The 27506-nt window shown below is 43.0% G+C and overlaps 1 pseudogene; it reads left to right on the top strand.

Annotated features, from left to right (window-relative positions):
• The first annotated feature begins 1087 nt into the window (after positions 1-1087).
• Positions 1088-27506, top strand: part of LOC110544943 (baculoviral IAP repeat-containing protein 1b-like) — a 40282-nt pseudogene continuing 13863 nt past the window's right edge.

Below are 27506 nucleotides of genomic sequence, written 5' to 3' on the forward strand. Positions count from 1 at the left end.
TGGGTTTATCATTCCAAGTTCTAGGCCTCCTATTCAATTATTCAGAGATAAAGGTCCCATGGATTTGCACAAGAACAAAATAACCTTAGCTGGAAGGAAACAGTGGCACAGACTTTTACCTTCAAGACTGATAGTTGACCACGTGAGTGAGAGTGTTTAGGGAGTCTCATCATTGTTTAGGGATTTCTTTTATGGGGCTCAGGAGATGGAAAGGCTGGTTGCTAAGTAAGGGCCCTTTGTTTTGACTGGCGGATTTGAATTATCTAAGTCCTTGGTCATTGCGTATGTCACATGTATGTCATATAATGTGTGTGATTTTAAGTATATATGTGCCTAAGATAGAAAATAGAGGATACTCCTTAAACATTAAAGACACAGTTTTGCCTGCCTGCATCTGCACCCAAATCCAGGTCAGTTTGATTAGCCTTTCCAGTCCTCCTATCCCAATACATTGGGAATGTACTTGACTAGAGACTGACTAAAGTTGATTATTGCTAGGGACAGGGAAATCTATACTGTTGTCCAGAGATGAGGCTACAGGCTGTGTCCTGAAGGAGGGGGTGTGCAAAGAGTGTGTACAGGTAAAGGACTTAGAACACAAAACACATTATTCTAAAACCAAATAGGGTCCCAGACCAAATGCTCTACTATGCTTGTTGGCTTCACCCTTAAGTGCAAGATTCTGTCTAAGAAAAACAAGCAAACAGTCAAGCTAAAGGACACTTGCAAGGCTCCATGAGTGGATCTGGCTCTCTGTGTCTAGTTCACTGCCAGTCCTCAAGGCCTAGCCCATTGCTTGACACACAGGTAGGTGCTTAGCAAATATTTGTTGATTGAGTGAGTGAATATTGATGTTTCATAGGTTCTCAAGCAACTTCTGTCTTTCACAAGTGGAGGTCAGATGGCAACATACAAAATTTGCTGGTCTTCTACCTACCATGTGGGTCCTGGGGAACAAACTGAAATCATCGGGCTTGTGGCAAGCCTCTTTACCCACTGAGCCATCTTCCTGGCTCAGAGACACAACCCTTTATAATAAAGATATTGCAGACACCAAAATCTTCCACATTCCTGTCTCATTTAGAAAATGGCATCCCAGGGAGAAGCCTGCGAGGAGAGAATTTACGAGTTTGATGATGATTTGGCCTCTGAGTTCTCTGCTCTTCTTGGTGTAGACTCACTTCGGACCTTAAAGAGACAGCATGAAGAAGACCACAAAGAACAAATGAAGATGAAGAAAGGTTTTAACTCACAGATGCGCAGTGAAGCAAGAAGATTAAAGACTTTTGTGACCTATGAGTCATTCAAATCATGGACACCTCAAGACATGGCAGCTGCTGGGTTTTACCATACCTGGGTGAAAGTTGGGGTGCAGTGCTTTTGCTGTAGCTTAATCCTCTTTAGCACCAGACTCAAGAACCTTCCCATAGAAATCCACAAGAAATTACGTCCAGAATGTGAGTTCCTGTTGGGCAAAGATGTCGGTAACATTGGCAAGTATGACATAAGGGTGAAGAGTCCAGAGAAGACGCCGAGAGGTGGCAAAACACAGTACCAAGAAGAGGAGGCCAGGCTGGAGTCCTTTGAGAAGTGGCCGTTTTATGCCCATGGGACCTCGCCACATGGACTCTCCACAGCCGGCTTTGTATTTATAGGTAACTAACTGGGTCCCATTTTGTGAGGTGTTTCTGTAAAAATTTAGTTTCCAAACTAAATCAAGAGGGAGGACTCTGGCTAAAATGCTCAATCCCTCTCCCGAAAGGCAAAGAGGATGGACATCAGAAGAAGAAGAAAACAGGAAACAAGTTAGGAGTCTGCCTTGAGGGCCTCTGAAAGGCTCTGCCCTGCAGACTATCAAAGCAGATGCTGAGACTTATGGCCAACTGTTAGGCAGAGTGAGTGGAATCTTATGAAAGAAGTAGGAAATAGTAAGACCTGGAGAGGACAGGAACTTCAAAAGGAGAGCAACAGAACCAGAAAATTTGAGCACAGGGGTCTTTCCTGAGACTCATACTCCAACCAAGTATCATGCATGGAGATAACCTACAACCCCTGCACAGATGTAGCCCATGGCAGTTCAGTGTCCAAGAGGGTTCCATAGTAATGGGAAGAGGGACTGCCTCTGACATAATCTGATTGGCCTGCTCTTTGATCACCTTCCCCTGAGGGGGGAGCAGCCTTACTAGGCCACAGAAGATGACAATGCAGCCACTCCTGATGAGATCTGATTGACTAGGATCAGAAGGAAGAAGAGGACTTCCCTTAACAGTGGACTTAGGGAGGGGAATGTGTAGAGAAGGGGGAGAGAAGGTGGGGTTGGGAGAGGAGGAAGTAAGGGTTTATGGGGAGATAAAAAAGTGAATAAAGTGTAATTAATAAAATTTAAAGAAATGATGTATTTGTGAGGGGTGGGTGGGATGTGAGTCCCCTGGCCCAGTGGTTACATGTGGTTGAGAAATGCCTGAGGTGGGTGCTGGGAACCAAACTCCAGTCTCCTGCATGAACCTTCTTAACCACTGAACCATCTCTCCAACCTTTCTTTTCTTTTCCTCCTTCTCTTCCTCCTTTTTACTCTTTCTCTTCTGTTCTTGTTCTTGTTCTTCTTGGACTTGGTCTTCTTATTGTTCTCCTTTTTCTTCTTGTTCTTATCTCTGTTGTTCTTGGTCTTCATCTTCTTCATCTTCTTGTTCTTCTTGTTGTTTTGATATTTCTCTTCTTCCTCCTCCTTTTTTTCTCCTTGTTCTCCTCCTACTTCGTCTCCTCCTCCTTTTTCTCCTCCTTCTGTTTCCTTTTCTTCTCCTCATCTGCATTCTTCTTATTCGTGTTGTTCTTCTTCCTCTTCCTTTCTCCTCTTTCTCTCTTCCTCCTCCTTCTTTTACTACTTCTTGTTAATCATTCCTTATTTGTTAATTGTTATATTAAAGATCTAGTTCATTAAACTTTAATAATTTTACTTCCGCTATAATTTACTTTACTGTAGCATTATTAACTTGCCAAATATGTATAAAATAAAAGGTTTTCTGTAAATATGGACAAATTTCTGTAAATGTGGGCCTAGAAATATATTAACTGAAGGTTGAGCTGTAGCTCATTACTTGAGGCCTATCTTAGGATGTGAAAGGCCATTGGTTTAGTCCCAGCACTGGAAAACAGAATAAGAAGACTCCAGAAAACACTAGCTCCATTCATAAGGACCTGAAAATGGATTATGAGATAGCTTAAATCCACTTTCTTCTCATTTCACAAATATTACTATTTATATGTTTCCTTGATTGATTTAATTTCTATAGTTTTGGAAGGGTTTGTTTTTACTTATTTAACTCCCATCCATGAGGCAAACTATCCTCAAGAAGACTACACTTTTGAAAGGCCCCGGCCACACACAGGTGTTAGGACAGATGTGGACGACAATTACAACAGGATCTGTGGGTGCTGAGTACCTGCTTATGCTATACATGGATTGAACACTAATTCTAATTCACTCAGTTTGCCCTTCCCCCGTGTTTGATAGTTGAGTTCACTGAGGCTCAGAGAATTAGAGAACTGTGCCTCTATTTCCATAGACGTGACATGGCAAAGCTAACTCTTAGACCTTCTGACAGCATTATTCCAGGTAGTTCTAGCTTTTGCCTACTTCTCCATCTCTTAGGTCCTGAAAGCCAAAGAGCAGCCTGTATATGTAAGAAACTAGCATGTTAAGGGTTAAGTCTATGGAAGATGGCCATGGCTGGGAAATGTAGGTCCAGAGCTCAGGAATGGGTCATTTAGGGCTGTGGGATGTGGCCAGGGATTCAGCCAGAGGAGACATGGAAGAACAAGCATGCTGGGGTCTGTGTTGCTCTGGTTCAGTATGATCAGCTCCAAGACACACCTGGTGCCATCGCTTCCCTGCATCTGTAGGTGAAAGGGACACTGTGCAGTGCTTCTCCTGCAGTGGATGCCTGGGACACTGGGAAGAAGGAGAGGATCCCTGGAAGGAGCATGCCAAGTGGTTCCCCACGTAAGTTTCAAATGCTTCTCTCTTAAAGATTTCAGCTTTTATTTCTGTTTCTGTTGCTTGATATTTAGCAAAATAAAACTGGAGATAAAAGAGCAACCTTGTTGGAGTACCACATGAGTTTTGATCTTTCTCCTGTCCAATATGGGGTCACCCTAGAAATTTTCAAGCAAGGAAATCTGGTCACATAGTGAAAAGCTTGAATCACATCAACTTAAATGGCCCTTTTCTCTTTTGTGTTATTTTTTCTTTTTATCTTTTCGTTTTCATATTTCCTGTGTAGTATGTTGGTGAATGTAGACTGTGTTAATATGTGTGGTGTGTTGGTGTGTAGTGTACATACTTGCCATTGTGCATTCCTGTGGAGGTCACATGCTAACCTAGCCCACCTTCACCTTATCTTTTGAGACAAGCCACATGGGATCCATCTGCCCCCATCCCTCCGGGGTTAGAATTAGTGATATGGTGGCCTGGTCCCTGCTTTTATATGGGCAACACAGATTCTAACTCAGGGCCTCATGCCTAACCTAAGGTGCTTTACCTGCTGAGACAATCCCCAGACCCAATTGTTTACTTCAGTTTTAATATTTGGGACATTGGGGATGTGCATTAGTGCAGGCACCCTCAGGACAGATGTGTCAGACTTCCTTACCACTGCAGTTACAGGTGGCTGCCCAAAGTGGGTGCCAGTGCTGAGCCCAGGTATTCTGCAAGTACATTGAGCGCATGCTCTCCAGCCCTCTCAACAGTTACTACTGTTGTTTTATTGTCCCTAACACTACAATATGTCGGGTCGAGCAGTTTCATGATTTACCTTAACTACCAAATGAATCAATCTGCACAGGAATGGAAACGATGTATTGATGGAAAAGACGAGAACAGTCTTTAAAATATTACAAGTGGTTTCCCATATTCAGAAAAATATGCACCAAATGAAAATTCTCGCTGGATATGGTGGCACACACCTGTAATCTCATAACTGTGGTTCTCCTCCTGCCTGGGGGGCTGCCTCCCAGCAGCTGACGAAGTCAGGAGGAGCAGGAGACGAGAAGCCTGCCTGGAATGGCCAGCGAGAACCATATAGGGATCACATACGCTGGGAACAGCTGATGGGCAGTTCAACTTCCAGAGAACAAAGAATATATGCCCCTGGGAAGTGGAGGGGGCTTAGGAAAGACGTGTATTTTAATTATTTGTGATAATGTGTTTAGTGGTATGATTTTGGTATCTGACATTTATAACTTTAGCATATAACTTTAAATAGTGATTTTAAAAAAAGCCATAGAATTGTTGTCTCCTACAAAGATGAACAATAAAGTGGAGTAACATTAAATATCTTAGCTAGTATTCAAATGCCTGCTCCCTTCATCCTCAGTGAATTTTTACATTGATTTAGAGTATGAGTGTGTGTTCCACTCTCTGCTTGCTATGAATCAACCTCTTTGATTTACCGCACATGTGTTTCAAGAAGAGAGCAGCGGGGTATAGCAGTGCGTGCCTATAGCGCAGGCTACTGTTGAGGCTGAGGTGGGAGCATGGCCTGAGGTCACAGTTTGGCATCACCGTCGAAACACAGGGAGACCCTGCCTTGAACTAAAAGTTAAACTAATATGAAGATTGTCCTGCTCTGCTTTCTGTTGCTTTGATAAACACCATGACCAAAAGCAGCCCTGGGAGGAAAGGGTTTACTTGGCTTACATGTCCAGATTACAAACCACACTGAGGGGTGTCAGCGCAGGAACATAAGCAGGAACAGACAGACACTACGAAGGGACACACTGCTTGTCCCCTTGGCCCCAGGTTCATATCCAGCTTCCTTTCTTAGGCCTCCCAGGGCCACTTGCCTGGGGTGGCTCTGCCCACAGCAGACTGGACCCTCCAACATCAATCATTAATCAAGAAAACACCCCACAGACTTGTTGACAAGCCAGTGTGATGGAGGTGTTTTCTCAGCGGAGGGTCCCTCTTCCTGGATGACTCTAGCTTATATGTCAAGTTGATGAAAAACTAAAGCAGCACAAGGTTGGAATTTTAAATAATGGTATTTTGTCATTAATATGATTTACATGGTTCTAACACAATGTTAATTCTCATGAGTAAGACTTCAGGAAAAAAAATGGACAGTTTTATTGAAGCATCAAGTTCAACAGTTTGATGGGCTTTTAGCAAATATTTCTTGTGATATAGATGGCCTTCGTCACAATACTGGGAGTGTTTTTAACCATATTTTTAATTGTAGATGTGAATTTCTTCAAAGCGAGAAATCGTCAGAGGAAATTGCCCAGTATATTCAGAGCTATAAGGGATTTGTTCATGTAACGGTAATTTACAATGTCAACTCTTTCCAAGATGTGATACGTCAGGGTGATGTTTTGTTGCTGCTGTTGTTTGTTTGTTTGTTTTCCCAAATATTCTTTGTTTTTCTTCCTTTCTCTTCTCATTGTCCTCCCTCTCTCTGCAGAGAGGAAACAAAACTCTTGTCTTGTGAAGCTGGAACCACTTAGACAGTTTCCAGCCTGGCTTTGGTTTGCTTCCGCTGCCTCTGTCATCTTCCCTCTGAGTGAGGCCACTACTCTAGCTACCTCCTGCCTCCTCCATCTGGATGTCAGACTCAATCTTCTGACCTAGTACATGGCAGAGGCTGGGCACTCAAAGCTGGCTCCTGAACTAGTTATTCACACTATATAATTGGTAAGGACTTCCTAGTGGCAAGCAGTGGGAACCCACCTCAAACTGAAGCGAAAGGAGACTGTATTGTCTGACTGACTGAGAGGCAGCCCCTGCAGAGGGCATGGGCTGACAGTTGGGGTGCAGTTTTCTCAGAGGGAGAGCTGCGTGATTGGAGAGGTTCTTCTGAGCAAGGCTCCCTTCCCATGTCTCAGTTCCTCATGAGTCAAAATACACCTCTGTGTGTAACTGCAGTTCTGTGGTTGCACAGGGTGTGTAGTAAGAGTGACCCTGAGAAGCTTCCATTTCACTGATGTTGGCACTGCATCAAAGTTTACAAGATCAATAGAAATCAAACCAAAATTAAAGGACTGCTTTGCTCAAATTCTGCTGCTCGAATGAAAATGCACTTCAGTTTGGGAAGACCTTAAGTTGCAGGCCACAGATAGAGGTATATCTTGTAAGTCAGCCAATCAGTCAGTAACCTGGATTTCTTTCCCCTGGGAGAACATTTTGTGAATTCCTGGGTCAGAAGAGAATTACCCATGGTATCAGGTAAAACCTCAGGCACATTCCAATGGCCTTGCTTGATTCTTTTTTGTGTTCTCATTCTCTCTCTCTTTCATGCTCGAATGTGTGTGTGTGTGTTTGTGTGTGTTGTGTGTGCCCCATGTATACAAGTACTTTTGGAAGATAAACAAGATCATCAGATCCCTTGGAGACAAAGTAACAGGCATTTGTGAGCTGCCTGATTGTGGGTCTTAGGAGTTGAACTCAGAACTCTTGGAACAGCAGTAAGTGCTCTTAACCACTGAGCCATCTCTCCAGCCCTCATCACCTTTCTTTAAAAATTATTTTCATGAGTGATTTCTGTATTAGAGAATGACTTTGGTTGTTTTGCTTTCTTAAATGGCTCTGTGTGCTGTTAAGAAGTTAAGGAATATCCACATTAGAATGAGACAAGAGGCCTGAGTGTGTTGCTCCCTTGCCTAGCATGAGCAAGTCCTTAGATTCCATCCCAGCACCCACAGGAAAACAAAACCCGAATGTTAGGAATCTTGCTGAGTTGGGGAGCATCTGTATAGCAAGTAGGATAGACCCTGAGTTCAGCCCCAGCAGAGGTCAGGTACGTGGGGACAAGGGATACTGGACAGGATGAAAACAATCATAATACAGTAAGAATTCCATGGTCGCCTGAGGCTGCTCATCCCTGGAATTCCTGCTCTTGGAAGGTGGAAGGAGACACTTCTGCCCAGGTAAGACTATAATAACAGGTTAGAGGCCAGTATGGGCTGCATGAGGTTAGTGCCAAGTGTAGAGCTCCATGCCTGTGATCCCAGCACTAAGAAAGCTGGGGCAGAAATAGGATGATTTTAAGGATAGCTTAACTTAGCCTATATGGCAACGCATTATGTCTCACCCCCCAAATGAGCAGGAGGTGAAGGGATGTCTCAGATGTTAAGAGTGTTTGTTGTTCTTGCGGAGAACTCAGGTTCAATTCAAAGTGGTAGCAGTTTACAACAATCTGCAACCCCCTCTCACAGGAATCTGACTTCCTCTCTGGCCACCAGAGAAGTCTCCAGGCACACGTGTGGTAGACATACAAACATGTAGGCAAAACACTCACACATACATGTAGTGAGGATTTTGGTTTCTTTAAAAACACAGACAGTTATGGGAATATGTTTTCATTTTAATTGCAGATGTGAGATCTGGGGCAGCTTTAGATTGTCCCCAGAAGCTGACTCTGATTTGCCTCCTACTTTAGCTTGGGTGTGATTTGGCCAACTGCAGGTAGTTTCCGCAAGTGTAAGACTTTTGAAATTCCGGGGACTCTTGAGTGAGTATAGAAATGCTAGAGCTGCCAGTGGGGCTGTGGCTGCTGCTCCTCCTGCTCTGGTAGAGGCGCTGGCTGCTGCAGCTGCTGCTGGTAGTCGCTGGTGCTTTTAGGGTTGGTTGCTCTTTGTCACGCGGTTGTGTGTAGAGATGAGTGGAAGAAATTGAATATTGCTCCAAGGAAATCGATGCCCCTAACCAGCATGTAGTATTCTAACAGTATTGAAGCCCCTCTAACCTTCTTTCTCTTTTACCTAGTGTTGGAGGTTTGGAAGGGTGGAAGAAGGGGCAGAACAGTGGTAGATAAAAGAACCCAATAAAGTACTCAAATGTCTGGCTACACATACATACATACTTACAAGCACGCACATGGCATCCTTCTGACTGAAAACACCATTTTCTAATAAGTTGTTAAAATAGCAAACACTATGGGGAAAAGGAGAAGCAGTGTTCTCTAGGTCTTGGGAACGCAGAGCTGTGTCTTTGGCCACAAGATCAAGAGTCTACAAGAAGGGTGACATTGTGGACATAGGTAAATGGGTTTCTCAGAAGAAGGCTTGCTCATGAATGCTACCTTAGCAAAATGAAGAGTCTACAGTGCTGCCCAGCGCACTCTTGTCATTGTTAAATGAGCAGGTTAAAAGAGAAACAGGGAAGGTTGTCCTCAGACTTCCACAGATGTGAGTCCATATATGCAAACGGACTTGCACACACATGAAACACTCCGAATTGTAAGTCTTGAGACAGCTTCCTGATGTAGTGAAAGAAAATGATGAGATAAAGAAGGAAACTAAGGAAAGTCTGAAGTGCCAACCTGCTCTTCACAACCAGAAAGCACACTGGTGAGCACTGAGGAAAACAGTATAACCTATTCCCTATGATCTCAGGGCTTAATGAAGTCAAAAGTAAAATACAAAATGTTTCTAGACTCTAAAATTTTTTCTTAATTAAATTAAAGTATAGTATTCTCTGTGCCAATGAAATACTTAAAGCAAAAGGAAAAAAAATCCTAATCCGAGGATGAAATGTGAACACAGGCAGGCAGGCTTTCATCTTGAAAAACTTGTCAGACCAAGATAATGGGAATTAAATTTTCACGTGCTCACAGCATGAAGAAGAAATGTACCAGTGTCCAGAGACCAGGGTGAGGTAAAAAGTCTAATGGAGACCCCCCCACATGTGGTCATCTCAAGGAACAAGCTGTCATAACAAATGTTTTTAAGGGAGCCACAGGGGAAATGACCTTTCTCAAATCTTCACAATGATTCTGGAAATAGGAATCTCCTCTCAATATTGCTCTATCCCAATGCTAGATAACCAGGGAACAGTCTTAAGTTACATTTTAACACACTGACCATGCACAGAAATGAATAGAATGAATGGAATACCCCAGTCTTTGCCCAGCAGTTCTACCATGGTCTTTCTTGTATCTCTTATTTCTTCCTGCTCTTCTAACCACCCTCAATTATTCTGACACAAGCACAGATCATAAGATCATCCCACCTATACACACAACTCACTTGAACTTTGTTATCAAAGCCTGCTCTTCTCACCCACATCTTTTTTCCCAAGCTTACTGCAATGACAGCATCTTTGCTAATGAAGAAGTGAGGAAGGACACTTTTAAGGACTGGCCCGACGAGTCACCTGTGGCTGTTGAAGCTCTCATCAAAGCAGGCCTTTTCTACACAGGTCAGTCGGGTTTTTCCACTTTATTTTTACATTTCTGAGTATGAGTGTTGCCTGAATGTAAGTATGGGTGCCACATGCCTGCCTGGTGCCCTCAGAGGCTAGACAGGGTGTTGGATCCTGGAACTGGATATATAGTTGCCGTGAGCCAGCATGTGGTGCTGGAAACAAACCTGACTCCTTTGCAAGAGCAGCCAGTGCTCTTCATGCTGAGTATCTCTTTAGCACCCAAGTCAGAATTTTGTGTCTGACAAGTAGTCTAATCTCAAACTTGCACTTTTCTTTATTTTCATTTGTCATAGATCTCTTTGGGGCCTCATAAGACCTTCAGTTTTCCATAATTCCCTCAGTGCTCAGCCTCTGGGCTTGGGGATCCTGAGGTCACTTCATCTGACAGGCCTATTCCACTGGCACAAAACTCACCACGTGGTCTTAACGCATTGTCTTCTCTTGCCAGCCTTGCCTGAGTGTCACGGATGAAGTGCTCCTATTTCTAGGGGAGGAGAGCTGGCAATAATGTGAGCAGAGACAGGGGTTCTTCATAACCTGCCTTGCATACAGGCTCCTAAGTTTGCTCTTCCATCCTGCCCCAGCTACAAATATATTCTCCCGATTTACTCAGTAAGCAATTGCTTGTTAGTTGCCTGTGTCTGTGAATGTCCCATATGTCATCATTGCCCAGATCAGACAGAAATCTCTGCTCTCATGGAGCTCTTACTTCAGTTCCCGATGGCAAATCTTTCAGGATGATGGTTTGGGAGAGGTTACATCAAAGCACATGGTGCACAGGAACCTTCAGCAACTGTTGCTGACTGTTGCTGACCACCCCACGGAAGGACCAAGAGTCCTGTGTGAACTCTTGCCTCCTGTGTGTGGTATTGCCACATAATCCAACTGGAGGAGCAAGCAGGATTTCACTAGTGAAATCTGGAGTCGAATTCTTGTGAGTTAACAGGTGTACAGGCTGTTGAGCTGACCCCATCTCCTTTTCCTAGGCATAAAGGACCTTGTCTGGTGTTTTTCCTGTGGAGGATGTATGGAGAAGTGGGAGGAAGGTGACGACCCATTAGCAGACCACACCAAGTTTTTCCCAAAGTGAGCAAAGTAAATTCTCTTGACTTTGAACTCACTTCATCTGTTATTCCCTCACTGTCCATGTTTGTTATCTGTGGGTAGTGTCTGCTCACTCTCTGGTTCCCCCTGTGAAGGATGCATCCATGTATCTTCATTTCTTTCCTCACATGTATCTTCATTTCTTTCCTTCATTTCTTCCTCTCTCTGTCTAGCTAGACATCATAGTTAAATCTTAATTGAGGTTGGGTCAATATGCACATAGATTTCTCTATGTAGGTCATGCTACCTTAGAAATGCTCTGCAGTCTGTGTTCAGCTCCTCAGGTGTGTTTGGTGTGCAGCCAATGCATACCTTAAAGTGTTCTAGATTTATCTAAGTCTAATTATTAAACTTTAAAATGTAAAGTTTTAAATAACTATCTGGTCTTGAGATAGAATGGAAATAACATCCCAAGTCCTTAAAATATTCTTTAAAAATGTTTTGTTAGTGTATATTAATTATATAAAATAATGACATTTTAATATATGTACATTTATGACCTTTACACACAAAAATATATATATTACAGTGTACGACAATCATGTCACCACCATCCTTCCATTTACCTTCTCTTATCTCCCTCTGTCTCCACTTAATCCTCTTCCTTCTAAAAATCATGTTTTAGAGCAGCCCAGGGCTACATAGCAAAACTTTTATTCAACTTAAATAAATAAATAAATAAATTCATAGAATATTTCCATTTAATTTTGAAGTTAGAAGACTAGTGACAGCAGTGGTCACTTCTTTTTTCTCTTACTTTTTAAAGTATTTGGGTTTACTTTTTTATTTTTATTTTTATTTTATTTTATTTTTTTTAGTATTTGACTTTATGTGCATGGGTGTATTGTCTGCATGTATATCTGTGTACTACTTGCATGCCTGATGCCCACAGAGGGCAGAACGAGGGCATCAAATATCCTAGAACTGAGTTACAGGAGGCTGTGAACTGCCTGATATGGGTGTTAGGAAGCAAACCTGAGTCCTCTGCAGAAGTAGGGACTGTTCTCCCACCGAGACATTTTCAGGTTCTACTTTTTCTTTTTTTAATATGGAAGTAATATGCAGGAAATTGTGGAGACTGCAGGGGCTGTCTTCTCAGTCCCTGGGATGGTAAGTAGGGAGGAAATCTACTTATATTTAAAACTTGTTTTATAATGTGTCCATGAAGTTTTGTTTTGTTATAATTACAAACTAGCATATGTAATGTGTATCTAATGTAATTACTTATCTGGTTGAAAGGACAACAACAATAAAGCCTAGGAGCTGAGCGCTAAAGTCAAGAAGTCAAGGTCTCCCAATGCCTTAGAGGCTACTGTGCCACTCCCTTGTCCTGGTTGATACTGTCCTCCTCATCCAGGGGCAAACACAGTCCTGATTTTCAGTTCACTGTCCTTTTACCAAACACGCACACAATCACACACACACACACACACACACACACACACACACCCCTACATAAACTTTCAGCTTTGCCTGCTCTTCTTTGGTTGTCTTTTGTTTCTTTTTTGTCTTAGCTCTATATTTGCTGTGTGTGTGTCTGTATGTCTATTGGAGAGAGAGAGACAGACAGACAGACACAAAAGGAAAGGGATAGGAGAGGGAAAGAGAAAGATTGAATCCAGAGTGTCATGATTGCTAGCTACACACTAAACCAGTGACAAACTCCAGAAACTCTTGGTTTACACATATTTCCCCCTAAGATGAACCAAAAAGCGAGAAGCATATTGCTACTGAGCTATAACTCCAACCCTTTTATTGTTTGACACAATATTCTATTAGGTCTACAGAGAGAGTCCTAGCACAGTCATGGCTACACAAAGAACCTCTGTTTTTTTGTTTTGTTTATTTTTTAAGCAATTTAAGAAAAGATTTAACTGTGTAGCGGATCTCGATTTTCAGTATAGCTCATATTTCCCTTGAACTCCCATGTTCTTGCCTCCATCTCATGAATACCAGAAGAGCAAGCATGTGCTATCATAACACCTGGCTTAGTGACTCTTTGTGTTGGGGAAGGGCAGCTGGAGAGAGGTCTTTGAGGCACAGTGTCAGATAACCCGGGATGACCTCTAACTCAGTGTTTAGGGAGGATGGCCTTAAACTCATCCTACTGCCTCCACATCCCAAGTGCTGGATGACAAGCATGCTCCACCACACCCAGATCTTGTTTAGATAGACAATGACAAGATATAAAATGATCACTGGCAATCACAACCATATCCTTTCATCCAAGTGTCTCTCTAGGATACCTCAGGGCTCTTATTTGCTAATGGGAGTCTAGAATAAACATATATTCAGACCTTAACAAGAACAGAATTCCGGAGACTTACAACAAGGTCAAAGTGCAGACAGTAAGTGACAGGGTGTGCTCATTCCTGAGGGAACACTTCCTCCTCCCAAACTCAGGGGCCTTTGCAGAAGAGAGGCCCAAGAGGTCAGAAGAGATAGAGGCTGTAGAGGACTTTGTCTTGGGTTTGTCTTGTTTTGTGCACAGCAGGGTCCTTCCCTCAGGAACTCACAGTTGCTGTGGTTGCCTATCCATACAAGCCTGCCCCAAATCCAGCCAAGCCAAGCCCCACCTGTAGGAGGGGAGCTGTTGACACTTGTTTCTGCTGGAGTCACTCTTCTTCAGCCCTTGGGCCTTGAGGTTTCCCGACCTCTGCTGGATGGCCCTGTGTCCACTCACCCATGAGCAGCACTAATTGAATTCATTTAAAAGAGGATACAAAGCTGGGAGCGGACCTGACTTTAGGAGGAGTCTGGGGAAACTGAAGAAAGGCACTGGGGGTTGATATAATCCACATACGTTGCACACATTTCTGTGATTTCCAAAGAATAAAATACTTTTTAAAAAAGAGCAGGCTTCCAAACCATGGCTCAGAAAGCTCTGCAATTTGATCAGTGCTTATGGATGAATGACAGCAACACCGGGAGAACCTCAGCTGAGCAAACAAATGACCAAACTCAGTAAGAGGGAAAAAATGGCCCAGGTGGCAACAGGTGCCAGTCAGGCTCCTGGTTCTGCGATAAAGTTGGCTTGATCTTGTGTGATCTTATTCAGGTAACCACAGATGAGGGTTCATGAATGTGATGGTCAATAATGCTCAGCAGGCAGCATTTCACAGCAGTTCAAACACTCTTTCCCAGATGTCCCCAGAGCCTCTGTGTGAGGTTGATATAGATGCCTCATTCAGAGCTGAGAACTCTATCATCAATAATTTTCTGTACTGCAGTGAGAAGCTTATCTAGCTAAGGTTCAAAGCAGCATCATTCTTTTTATAGGAACATAAATATTTAGAAGACAATTTGACAGGATGTCCATTGAGTCAAATAGCATTAGTCAACCCTGCTCTGCTAAGACCTTTATAGACTTTCTGGGCCATGTGCTTTTGACCAGGTTTAGTTTAGGTTTTTGTTTTCTTTCATTTTGTCTTTTTGAAATAGGGTCTCACTGTGTTGCCCTTTCTGTTCTGACTTTGCTATGTAGATCAGTCTGGCCTTTGACCCAGAGATCCACTGGTCATTGAGACCTAAGTGCTGAGATTTACAGGCCTGTACAACCAAACCCAGCTTGACCACATATAAAGCATCTGTGAAGCAGCCTCAAGCCCAATTCAAAAGCAGTTGGTTATCCCCAAAGATTCAGGCCACTCTTCACCGTTGGCCACATCTTGTTTGGCATGATAGTGATGTTGTAGAATGCAGGTGGCCCTCCTACCCCAGCAGACTGCAAAGCCTCTTCCAGTACTGTGACAAGGAGACAGCATGGAGGAAATTCTGAGTCAGTTCCAGCTTGATTCCTCTCTATCCTGAAAGCAACATGTTCTGTATATTCAGAAATAGGTCTGTAGTTCTGTCCAACCTGTTTTGTGAGACAAGTCTCTCATTAAGCCTGGAGCTGGCCAATGAGACTTATTGGCTGGTTAGTGAGCCCCTATGGTCTTCCTGTCTCTCCTTCTCCAGCACTAAGATTACACTGTCCCTATTGCCTCGCTGTTACACAGGTGCTGGAGATCTGAGCCCAGTCTCCATGTTTGCTCAACAAGCATTTGCCAACTGTGCCATCTCCAAGCCCTGGATATCACACAAATTTTATTTGTGTGATATCTATATTTTTATACTTAATGTGAATTTCATGTAGTTGGCACACTCAGATTTTGTGGGTTTGTTTCTGACAGTTTGACAAGAGTTGATATGGTTAAAAATTATTGTTAACTAAATTCTTAATTGTACACTTTGTTTAGTAATTTTTAATGTCCTTTGTTGTTCTTTTTCCATGACTCTAGAGTTTTCTCATTAGTTAGTCTTTAAACTTTTATTTATTTTTACCTTGTTCACTTAGTTAATGTGTGTTTATGTGTGCATTGTGTGTTCTACATAGGGCCAAATGGAGACAGGGAGTATCCTCTCATTTATGTCACCCTCTTGTTCCCTTCAAGCAGGGTCTCTCTCTGTACCTGCTAGCATTCAGCGAGCCCTAGTTATCCTCTTGCCTCTGCACCCACAGTGCTGTGTCACTATTTTTTATTCTTTAAGATTATTTCAGCAGGTTTCACGTACAGGCACTAACTCTCTTCTCACCCCAATACATTCCCCGAATATCTTCACCATTACTTTACAAACCACATGCATTGTTATTGGAACCCAGAGACTTACACGATGCAAGACTAACAGAATCACTGAAAATGTTCGCTTTCTGCTTCATGCTTAAAGTTAGACTAGGTTGCCTAGCAACCTCTGATGTCATCACCTACCTCTGCCAGGTGCAAGCCAGGCATGCTCCAGATATAAAGGACCCTCCCATCACTGCTCTCCCTCTCTCTCTCTCTCTCTGACTTTCTTTTTTTATTTATATTTTTATAAATTACAGTTTATTCACTTTGAATCCCTGCTGTAGCCCCCTCCCTCTTCCTCTCCCAATTCTTTCCTACCTCCCACGTCTCTTCCCATGCTCCTCCCCAAGTCCACTGACTTTCTTGCGTTTTCTCCCTCCCTCTGTTTCTTTCTGGGGCACCCCTAATCCCTTCTTTCTTAACCCTCCCCCTTCCACGGCCGACTTCCTTCCTTACACCAAACATGCTGGGGCGGTTGTATTATTATAACATTGGTGCTGTGAAACTCGGTGGGCTCTTTGGGTAGTGTCTGGGCACATGGGAACGCCTCCCACCTGTTGCGCCACCCGCAACAGATTTGCGCTCCAGATATAAAGGACTAGGGAGCTCCAGCGGGTCTTGAACTAGACACTCACTCGTTCCGTTTTAAGTGGCTGGAGTGGGTTGACAGAACCATCTCTTTGCCAAAGAAACCTCGGAGCTAAAGCCAGTCCTCACACCTGGTCCTGATCTTCTTGTTTTTTAAAAAGCAAATACAAATCCTTATCTCATGGAACTATTTTATGACTTTTACCTTCTCTGCATAGTTGCGTATTTCTTCTGAAGTCCTCTGCAGAAGTGATTCCAGCCCCTGAGAGCCACCATGCACTTCCGGAATCCAGGGTAATGAGCCCCGCCCCTTCTCTGACTCAGCAACACATGATCATGGGATTGAGCTGCAACTGTCAATTGTAAATGTATCATAATTAGATAGAGTCTACGAGAATCTAAGAAGCACTATCAAGTGCCAGTTAGACAGGAACTTCACAGTGAACCAGGGAGACACAATATCTAGCTTCATGAAATGTACAGTCAGCCCTTCTCCTGTAAGAAGTCTATTGATGAAATTTCAGACTTATTCCAGGTAAACATCCAGACTAAACGGACCCAGTCTGCGGCCCACTGAAGACAGTAGGCTTGACTTGTTACTTCTGAGATGTACAAGGCAAGTTTTATTTAGTTTCATTGGAGTTTTCTTTGGGACAGAGTCTCACTGTGTAGCTTAGGCTGACTTTGAATTTGCCACGTACAAATCCCAGACTGACTAGGAATTTATGATCCTCCTGCTTCAGTTTTCCAAACGCAGAGATTACAAGTCTGTGTTTTGTGATTTGATGTGTGTTCTTTACTTCAGTTGAGCAGATAAAAACAAAGCACCTCTGCATGCTAGGCAAGGATTCTATGACCCGGGTACATCCCTGGCTAGCAGGCAAAAGGCCAGTAAAATCATGAGGTCAGATGACAGTCTGTTTCTCTGAGATACAATCTAACTATCATTTCACTTGTGACACAAGCAACCTAGACTGTCATTTTGTTGCAATGGTAAGTATGCCGGTTCACACCCCACAGAAGAAAGAACAAAGCTGGGTGCGGTGGCTCACACCTGGAAAAGAGCACTCTGGAAGCTGAGGCAGGAGAATTGTCAGGAGTTCAACATTAGCCTGGACAATAAATAGTATAAGACACCACCTCAAAATCAAAAACAAAACCAAACAAAAAACACCAACAAAACAATGGAGAATGTTAGGGTTCAGGAGTAGCCCACACTGGCCAGACACAGATGAAAGAAGCATACTGAATGCCAGAAAAAAACTGACGCGCTAGGGCCACCTCTGGTCTCAGGAGCCAGGCAGTGATGCTGAGCCATTTTCAAAGTGAGTGTTCAAAGGAAAAAACCACAACCAAGCAGGAAAAATCATTTTTTTCAGGTACAGTATGTTGATTCAACTGAGAAGAATTAATTTTTGTTTCATGTTCATTGTATCTAGGTAGTTAGAAAAAGTACTTTAAGCTGATTGGCTGGAATTTAGGGTAGGGGAGTTCTTGGGGGCTTTCCATCTTTCTGGGAGTAAGGAACATAGGATGTTTCGATCTTACTTCTAACAGAACTTACATTTATCTTTAACTCAAGCAGAACATGCATTTATCATCTATTGTTTTATTCTAAACAGCAATTATTGAACTATTGGAGTGGACCCTGGTCTCAGGCACTTAGGCCTGAGAACTTGAACTCAATTTTACCTTATGATCAAAATGGATACTTGGAAGTAAAATGGCTTCTGATATGCTAAAGGAAACAGCAGTTTTTAACAGAAGAGCAACAGTTATGCTAAGAACTACAGTAGGTCTCTTTGGAGGAGCTATAGTTATGTAAAAAGTTTAAGCTGATTACAATAGAGAAAAATAAAGGAAAACAAAACAGCAGAGCAATTTTGGATTCCCTTGATAAATCTCTTGTATTTGGAATTTTTATTTCAAATAATTAATTAGAACCTGACTGCAGTTTTTCATTCCTCTTCTTCTCCCAGCCCTTCCCCCACACCCCTATCCACTCCTCCTCTTTTCTTCTTCAGAAAAAGGGAGGCCTCCTGTGGATATCAACTACCTTGGCATATCAACTTGTAGTAGGCACATTTTCTTCTGTTGAGGCTAGATAAGGCAGCCCAAATAGGGGAAAGGGCTCCAAAGGCAGGCAACATAGTCAGAGACATCCCTTACTCCTGCTGTTAGGAATCCTACATGAAGACTAGCTACACAACTGTTACATACATATAGTGGACCTGATTAGTCCCATGCATGCTGCCTGGTTGGCGGTTCATTCTCTGTGAGCCCCCATGGGACTAGTTTAGTTGATTCTGTAGGTTTCCTTGTGGTGTCTTTGATCCCTTTGGCTTCTACAATCCTTCCTCCCCTTCTTCTGCAGGGTTCCCCAGGCTTCACCCAGTGTTTGGCTGTGGGTCTTGCATTTGTTTCCATCAGTTGCTAGGTGAAGCCTCTTTGATGACAGTTATTCTAGGCTCCTGTCTGCAAGTATAACAGAATATTATTAATCATGACAGTGGTGGACTCCCTCTCATGGAATGGGTCTTAAGCTAGATCAGTCATTGTTGGGTACTCCCTCAATTTCTACTCCATCTTTACCCCTTGTAAGTCAAGGGGTAAATTGTAGGTCGAAGATTTTGTGGCTGGGTTGGTGTCCCAATCTCTCCATTGGATGTCTTGCCTGGTTACAGGAGATGGCTGCTTCAGGCTCCATGTTCCCCATTGCTAGGAGTCTTAGCTAAGGTCACCCTCAGAGATTCTTGGGAGGTTCTATTGCCTTAGGTTTCTAGCTTGTCCAAGAGAGACCCCCTATTGCAGTTGACTCTTTCAGTACTCTCTCCATCCTCCCCACACCTGATCCCTCCTGTCCCCATCCCTACCTCTGCCCTAACCCAGTCTCCTCCTACCATCCACCCACAATGCCTATTCTATTTCTCCTTCTCAGTGAGATTCACACAACCCCACTTGAGCCCTCCTTGTTACTTAGTTTCTTTGGGTCTGTGGATTGTATCATGGTTATCCTTTACATCACAGCTAATATCCATTTATAAGTGAGAACATACCATGTTTATCGTTCTGGGTTATCTTACCAGGATGGTCTTTTCTAGTTCCATCCATTTGCCTGCAAATGTCATTCTGTCATTGTTTTTAATAATACTCCCTCATGCAAATATCCCACATTTTCTTTAGCCATTCTTCCATTAAAAGGAGTCTAGGTTGTTTCCAGTTGGCTATTATGAATAAAGAGGCAATGAACATGCTTGAGAAAGTGTCCTTGTGGTAGGATGAAGCATCCTTTGGGTATATGTCCAGGTGTGGTATAGCTGAGTCTTGAGGTAGATCTATTCCCAGTTTTCTGAGAAACTGCTAAATTGATTTTCAAAGTGACTGTATAAGTTTGCATTCCCATCAGCAGTGGAAAAATGTTTCCCTTGCTCCATGTCCTCACCAGCCTGAGCTGTGGCTTGAGTTTTTGATCTTAGCCATTCTCAAGGGTGTAAGATGAAATCTCAGAGTCTTTCTTATTTATATTTCCCTGATGGCTAAGGATGTTGAACTTTAAGTGCTTCCCAGCCATTAGAGATTCCTCTGTCAAGATTTCTCAGTTTAGATCCATACTCCATATTTTAATTGTGTTATTTGGTTTGTTGATGTTTAGTTTCTTGGCTTCTTTATAAATTTTGGATATCAGCCCTTTGTCAGATGTGTGGCTAGCATTGCAAGTGCAGAGGATGTAACTCAGATATCATATAGTTTCCTAATAGACACAAAAACATCTTTAGCTCTGAATAAAATGAGGTATAGTAAGATGTTTGGAGTTCAAGAAAAGGAAAAAAACAGTGGTATCAAAGTCAAGGGTGTGTGTAGGCTCATGCCTATAATACCAGCAGTTGGGAAATGGAGAAAGGTAGACAAATACTTCAACATTACCCTTGGCTACATAGGGAATTCCAGACCAACTACACTACCTGACACTGTCTCAAATTAAAAAAAAAAAGTGTGTGTTTAATAATCTGTGTGCATCCATCCCTGTGTATGGTATTAAACATGTAGCTACTAATGACTAAGCAGGGAGGAATGCTAGATGAACTTTGCAGGACTCTTCTTTTCCTAGATATTACAGTACTGATAACTCACAAAGTCCTCACCCATACAGAAGATGTGTGTAAAATGGATGTACCATCTAGGAACATGACTACTGCACACATATGAAATTTATTCTTTCATACCTGGACTATGCCTTCCTTTTATCAGAATTGAGCAGGCTGGGTTTAGAAGATGTTTAGAAGATCCTCAGTAATAATAGAATGCCCACTCTTAAATCAAGACCCAGTTAGGATTTAATAAAGGATTTCTGTTTCAAAGGAAATCACAAGTGAAAGCAATCAGGAGGACCCAGTTCATCCCACTGAGGCTGGTAAGAACTTGAAAGCACATGGGATTCTGTGTATTTGCACAGAATTGGACAGGACAGCATATTTATAATTGTCTGAGGAGCTCCTAGAGGAGAGCACTGAGGTGAAGGGAGCTGTGGGTGAGAGAGCGCTCCCATGGCATCTTGAGAGTGAATGCAGGACTACCAACAGCAGTCCTCATGCCAGATCCAAAGCAGCCAATGTTAAGGCATCATGCAGCAGGCTGGTCTCCTGAGATCCTAAAGGGAAATTAGGGTGCCAGGATATCCAAGTCCCTGTCAAATGAGAGGCCTTAGACATAGTACCCCACATTCTGATGCTATGGAAAGATGAGAGGGTCTTAGGGTATGGAGGGGGGTCATGGGAAGGAGAGGAGAGTCCTAATCCACTCTTAGCAGACAAACAAAGCAATCAAAGAGATGTGAAGGTACACCTTCCTCTGCCTCCCTTCTCTCCACAGGCTTGGCTCTGAGGGAAGCCCAGTGGTATCAAGAGGCAAAGAGTCTGAGTGAGCAGCTGCGAGGCACCTACACCAAAGCCACTTTCCGCCACATGAATTTGCCAGAGGTGTGCTCCAGCCAAGGCACTGACCACTTGTTTGGCTGTGATGTGTCCATCGTTGCAAAGCACATCAGCAGGCCAGTGCAAGGGGCCCTGACAATCCCCAAGGTCTTTGCCAATATCAGCTCAGTCATGTGTGTGGAGGGGGAAGCTGGCAGTGGGAAGACAACCTTCCTGAAGAAAATAGCTTTTCTCTGGGCATCAGGGTACTGTCCCCTGTTGAACAGATTCCAGCTGGTCTTCTACCTCTCCCTTAGTTCCACCAGACTAGACCAGGGTCTGGCCAGCATCATCTGTGCCCAACTCCTAGAGGCAGGAGGCTGTGTTAGTGAAGCATGCCTGAGCAGGACCATCCAGCAGTTAAAACACCAGGTGCTGTTCCTGTTGGATGACTATAATGGGGTAGACTCGCTCCCCCAAGACCTAGAGACACTGATTACAAGAAACTACTTGTCACAAACCTGCTTATTGATAGCTGTCCATACAAACAGGGCCAGGTCCATCCGTCCATATCTGGATACAATTCTAGAGATCAAAGAGTTTCCTTTCTATAATACTGTCTCTGTATTATGGAAGTTCTTTTCACATAATATAATCCGTGTACAAAGGTTTTTCAATTACTTTGGAAAGAATGAACATCTGAGAGGAATTCACAAAGCTCCTCTCTTCATGGCAGCAGTCTGTACTGACTGGTTTCAAAATCCTTCTGACCAGCCCTTTCAAAATGTGGCCATTTTCAAGTCTTATATGAAGTACCTGTCCTTCAAGTACAAAGCTGCAGCTGAGGCCCTCAAGGCCACTGTGTCCTCATGTGGGCAGCTGGCCTTGAGCGGGCGTTTTTTTTCATGCTTTGAGTTCAACAATGATGACCTCACAGAGGCTGGAGTGGATGAAGATGAAGACCTGACCACCTGCTTGATGAGCAAATTCACCGCCCAGAGGCTGAGACCAGTCTACCGGTTTTTAAGTCCTCTCTTCCAAGAATTTCTTGCTGCCATGAGGCTGACTGAACTTCTGGGTTCAGACAGGCAGGAAGACCAAGACCTGGGAATTCATTATTTGACACAAATTAACTCTCCCTTGAAGGCTCTGACCACCTACAACAACTTTTTGAAGTATGTCTCCAGGTATCCTTCATCAAAGGCAGGGCCAGAAGTTGTGTCTCATTTGCTTCAGCTGGTGGATGAGAAAGAGTCGCTGGAGAACATGTCTGACGATGAGGATTACATGAAGCTGCACCCGGAAGATTCACTGTGGATGGACTCCGTTAAGGGATTGTGGCCATTATCTCCTAAACTTTTCTCTTTATTAATTTCAGAGTATTTACTGAGCATTGCTTTAAACTTTGCTTATGAAAGCAACACGGTTTCTGCATGTTCTCCATTGATTTTGTGATTTCTTCAGGGAAGAACACTGACTTTAAAAGTATTGAATTTACAGTACTTTTGGGAGCACCCAGAAAGCCTGTTATTATTGAAGAGTATTGAGGTCTCAATAAATGGAAATAAGTGGGTACAGCAAATATATTTATCATTAATAGAAAAAAGTTTGAAAACATTACAGCCACCAACTGTAGATCAGGACCATGCATCTGCCTTTCAACCGGTGAATGAATGCAAGAAAGATTTGGCTGAAAAAGAAGAGATCGTGAGGAACTATGCGGATATCCGACACCAGGCCCCACCAAATATCAGTACTGGCTTTTGGAAACTGTCACCCAAGCCACACTCTTCCCAACCTAGGGATCTTTCCCTAGGTTGGAAGTTGCAGTGGCCGACATGGGCCCAGCAGACCAAGCACTGCTCCAGGTCCTAATGGACGTCTTCTCAGCTTCTCAGAATATTGAGCTCTGCTTGTCCAACAGCAGTGGCTTTCTTGAAAGCATCCGCCTGGCTCTGGAGCTGAATAAGACCTCTGTCACCAAGTGCTCCTTATGCAGGCTGGAGTTCAGCACAGCAGAACAGGAGCTGCTTCTCACCCTGACTGCCCTGCAGTCTCTTGAGGTCTCAGGGATGAACCAGTTACCAGGTATCCCTGAAGTGTGCTTTCACAAGCAGTCTGGCTGACTCTGTTTTCTTGTAGGCATAAGGTTATTGAGTAATTCAAGTTCTGATTTCTGTACTCCCCACATCTGGTTGCAGTCTTTGTTCTGAGAATCTCCCGCCTCAGTATTGTGTAAACACTGCTCCCCAGTTGTTGCCTGATAGGCTAATAAAGCAGCTTACAGCACAGTACTGAGAAGTTGCTCTACTGTTAATCCTCTAGGCTAGTCTGGCTTCCTCCCCATGTAAATCCCCAAGATACTTGCACTTATGGCATTCTCTGCTCCAGCTGCTCTCTCCTCATGTCTCATGATGAAGAATTCAGATGGAAATCTATAGAGGCTCAAGATTTTAAAAGGCTTAAGGAGGAAAAACAAATTGTGGCTTACACTCACCATGCATTGAACGAATACTTAATAACTGGGCCACATGGAATTGCATAACTCCAAAAGACTGGAGAGATTTGATGACAGCCATTCTAGAGCCTAGCTCTTAATTGCAATGGCTGGCATGGTGGAAAGATGAGGCTTCACTTATGCATTAATGAAATAGGACTAGAGGAATTGATATTGTCAAAGATGGTAAGGAATGGTTATATGGCTCCTGAATGCAGGTTATCCAAGGCAATTCCTTAATTTCAGAAAACTGACTAAGGGACTTCACTCAAGGTCTGACAGAAAAAAACAACATGAACCATTAGTTTCCTGCCCACCAAAAGAGGATTATTAAAAAAAAAAAAAAAAAAGAATAAAAAGAAAAAAGAAAAAAAGAAAATTCAAGGCCTGATAGGACAAACAGGGCTACTAAAAACTTAGATAAACCATTTAAAGGAGATAAAGATGCTCCTAGGGGATAAAACAAGAGGCACTAAAGATGAAAAATCAGACATTTTGGCAAACGCTATAAATGATAAAAGGCCAAAATTAGAATTACAATTAGATATCATTGAGATGGAAGGATTAGTGTCTCCTGGAGCATATGTAACAATAATTTTCCAAGACTCCTGGTATCCAATTTGGCCATTTAAAAATGTATCTACAGAGCTCCTGGGAATTGTGTCACTGTCGCAGGTAAAACAAAGTCTAAAATGTCTTAAATGTGTAGGGCCAGAAATCCCAACAGGAAAATTAAGGCCATATATGACTGATGCAGCCCTGAATTTACGGGGGAGGGATCTGTTGCAACAGTAAGAAGCATGGATTGCCATTCCTCCAACTGAAGGGACAAGCCATAAAATCAGGGATGTTCCTGACAAAGGTAGTAAAACTGTCCAAGTTGTCCATAAACAGAACACAGCACAAGCTGATTCTCCAAGGTCATATGGAGGAGACCCTGCTGACACAACACCAATGGCCTTCCTGTTAAGGCTGACTAACCAACCTATTCGAATAGAACAATGGCCTATGAGAAAAGAGAAATTACAAGCAGCTTACAGCTAAGAGCTGAGTGGAGGAGAGAATAGGGCTGGACTTCCTGCCCTCCGGGGTGGGGGGAAGAGTTAGAGGATGAAGTGGGGAATTTCCAGCCATGGGCAGAGGTCCAAGAGACATGAAGAGAGAGCAGCTGGAGCAGAGAATACCATAAAGTGCAAGTATGTCAAGGATTTATGCAGGAAAGAAGCCAGACTAGCCTAGAGGGTTAAGAATAGAATAATGACTGCTCAGTATTGTTGTGTAATTTGCGATATTGACATACTAGGGGACAACTGGGGAGCAGTGTTTACCCAACATGGAAACAGGAGATTCTCAGAACAAGGGTTGCAACCAGATATGGGGGGGGGTGTACAGAAATCAGCATTTAAATTACACAATAACTTTATGCCTCCATTTTCTCATCCTTAGTTTTAGATGGATGAAACTTCAGTTTCATCTCTTCATAAATGTTCCTTTATAGGAGAAGTTTAAATGCTTTCACTGTTTGGGGCAGTGCATAGATCATTGGAAGGTCCTGAATTATAGAATGGGTTTCACGTAATTCAAGAATAGCTTCTGTGTTTCATTGCTTGAGAGGTTGTTAGGGCACTTAACTGCTTGTTATTAGTCAATGTTGGACTGTGTGTGAGATGTTGCTGAAGAGATATCTGCATTCTGGGTGCGAGAAGAAGGAGGGAGGTTAGCTTCTCCGGAAAAGGAATTAAAAAGTAGGAACAATACAGTCTTACTTCTGTTTCTGTTGCTGTAATAAAAGATTCTTACCAGAAGCAACTTGGGGGAAGAAAGGGTTTATCACATCTTAAACCTCCCGGCTAGCACAGTTCACCCCTGAAGGATGTCACAGAGGGAATGCAAGCAGAAACCTGGAGGCAGGAACAGGAGAGACCAGGGAGGACTCTGGCTTCCTTTACATGGCTGCTTACATATCTGCCTTCTTCTTCAACTCCTGACCATCTTTCCAGAGCAGCACCACCATCCCCACTGAGTTGGCCCCTTGCTCATCAATCATTAATTTAAGGGATTTTTTTCCAAATTTAGGATCCTCTTCCCTAATAATTCTAGCCTGTTTCAAGTTGACAGAAACCAACTAGGAAAAATATCTCCTATTAGTTGTCTTTAACATTAGGTAATATTTGGTTATTTTCAGTACAGGCTTCATCTGACTTTCATTAAATTTGTTTATCGTTACTTAGAAGTTTTGACAGTCCTGTAAATGTTTGCTTTTTTTAAAAATTTCATAATCATAACTAGTTTAGTTCTTGTCTTTAGCTGTGTGTTACATGCTTAGGAATGCTTTTCTTGTCTATATCTGAATGCTTCTTTTGTTTTTTATTGTGTGTGTGTGTTTGCAGATGTGTGCATGGGAACGGAACCGTGTCAGAGCATGCGTATAGGGGGCAGGGACAACCTCAGGAATGCCATTTTTCCCTTCCATCCACCTTGTAGCTCTTAGGGATCAAAATGAGGTTGGCAGGCTTGGTACAAGTCCTTTTTCTCACTGAGCCGTATCCCTGTGCCATACACTCCTCTTGTTTAGGAATTTCCTGCTCATATGGAATTTGAGACAGAGGCTCAGTGTTCTGAGACAGATCCCTTCTATAGGCTAGGCTTCCCTGGGACTTACCATACAACACAGGCTAGCCTTGAGCTATGTATGGTAACCCCCTTTTTTCAGTCTCCCAGCCACTGAGGTCACATCTGTGAGCCACCACACCTTCTTCGTATTTAATCTGCTGAGGAAATTCCCCACTGTGTTTCATGGTGGCTTCTTCACTATACTTTCCCACCTACAAGGTGCAAATCTCATTTAGTCTTATTTTTCCCTGTCATCTGCTTCATCGTAAATATATTCTAGTAAGTCAGTAAGTCATATTTAAGGATCCATGATGAAGCCCAAGGTTGTGAAAATTACTTGTTTTCTTCTAAGAGTTCTAGTGTTAGTTGTTATAGTTGTCATTAGTTCACTTTGAGTTAGCTTTCATGAATAGGAAGTGAGAGTCCAACTGCACCCTTTTTGCATGTGCAAAGTCAGACATTCCCATGCTGTTGGTTGGAGAGAAGCTTTACTTATTTCGTAAGTTTAGAGACCAGTACGGGGTTTTCCCTGTAGTTTATGATTAGCAGATATTATAGCTGACAATATCTTCCTGGATGTGCTTCCTAGACTGGTGTTAGGAAGTCTAAGAAACTTCATCTTGAAAGCATGAAAATGGCTGAAGGTCGCAGCACACTTGAGAACTTCCACTGGGGACCTTGAGTGATGGGAACTATGTGCTGCTTGCCAGATCAACTCTTTGCTAACTTGAACAAGTTCCCGGGCCTGAAAGAACTGTCTGGGAGACTAGACGGCAAAGCAGATGTGCTTTCAGTCCTTCCTGGAGAGTTCCTAAACCTCCACCACATGGAGAAGTTATCCATCCAAACTTCCACAGAGTCTGACCTCTCCAGACTAGGTAAGGATGGTGCTTGGATCTCCAGCTCATGTCTCAGCTGGAAAAGCTACTTGGCTAGTAATTGGTAGAACCATTAACTAATCATTAGTTAAACCTTCCCTGGGCTTC

This window comes from Meriones unguiculatus, chromosome 6 (assembly GCF_030254825.1).
Source record: "Meriones unguiculatus strain TT.TT164.6M chromosome 6, Bangor_MerUng_6.1, whole genome shotgun sequence".
NCBI lineage: Eukaryota > Metazoa > Chordata > Mammalia > Rodentia > Muridae > Meriones > Meriones unguiculatus.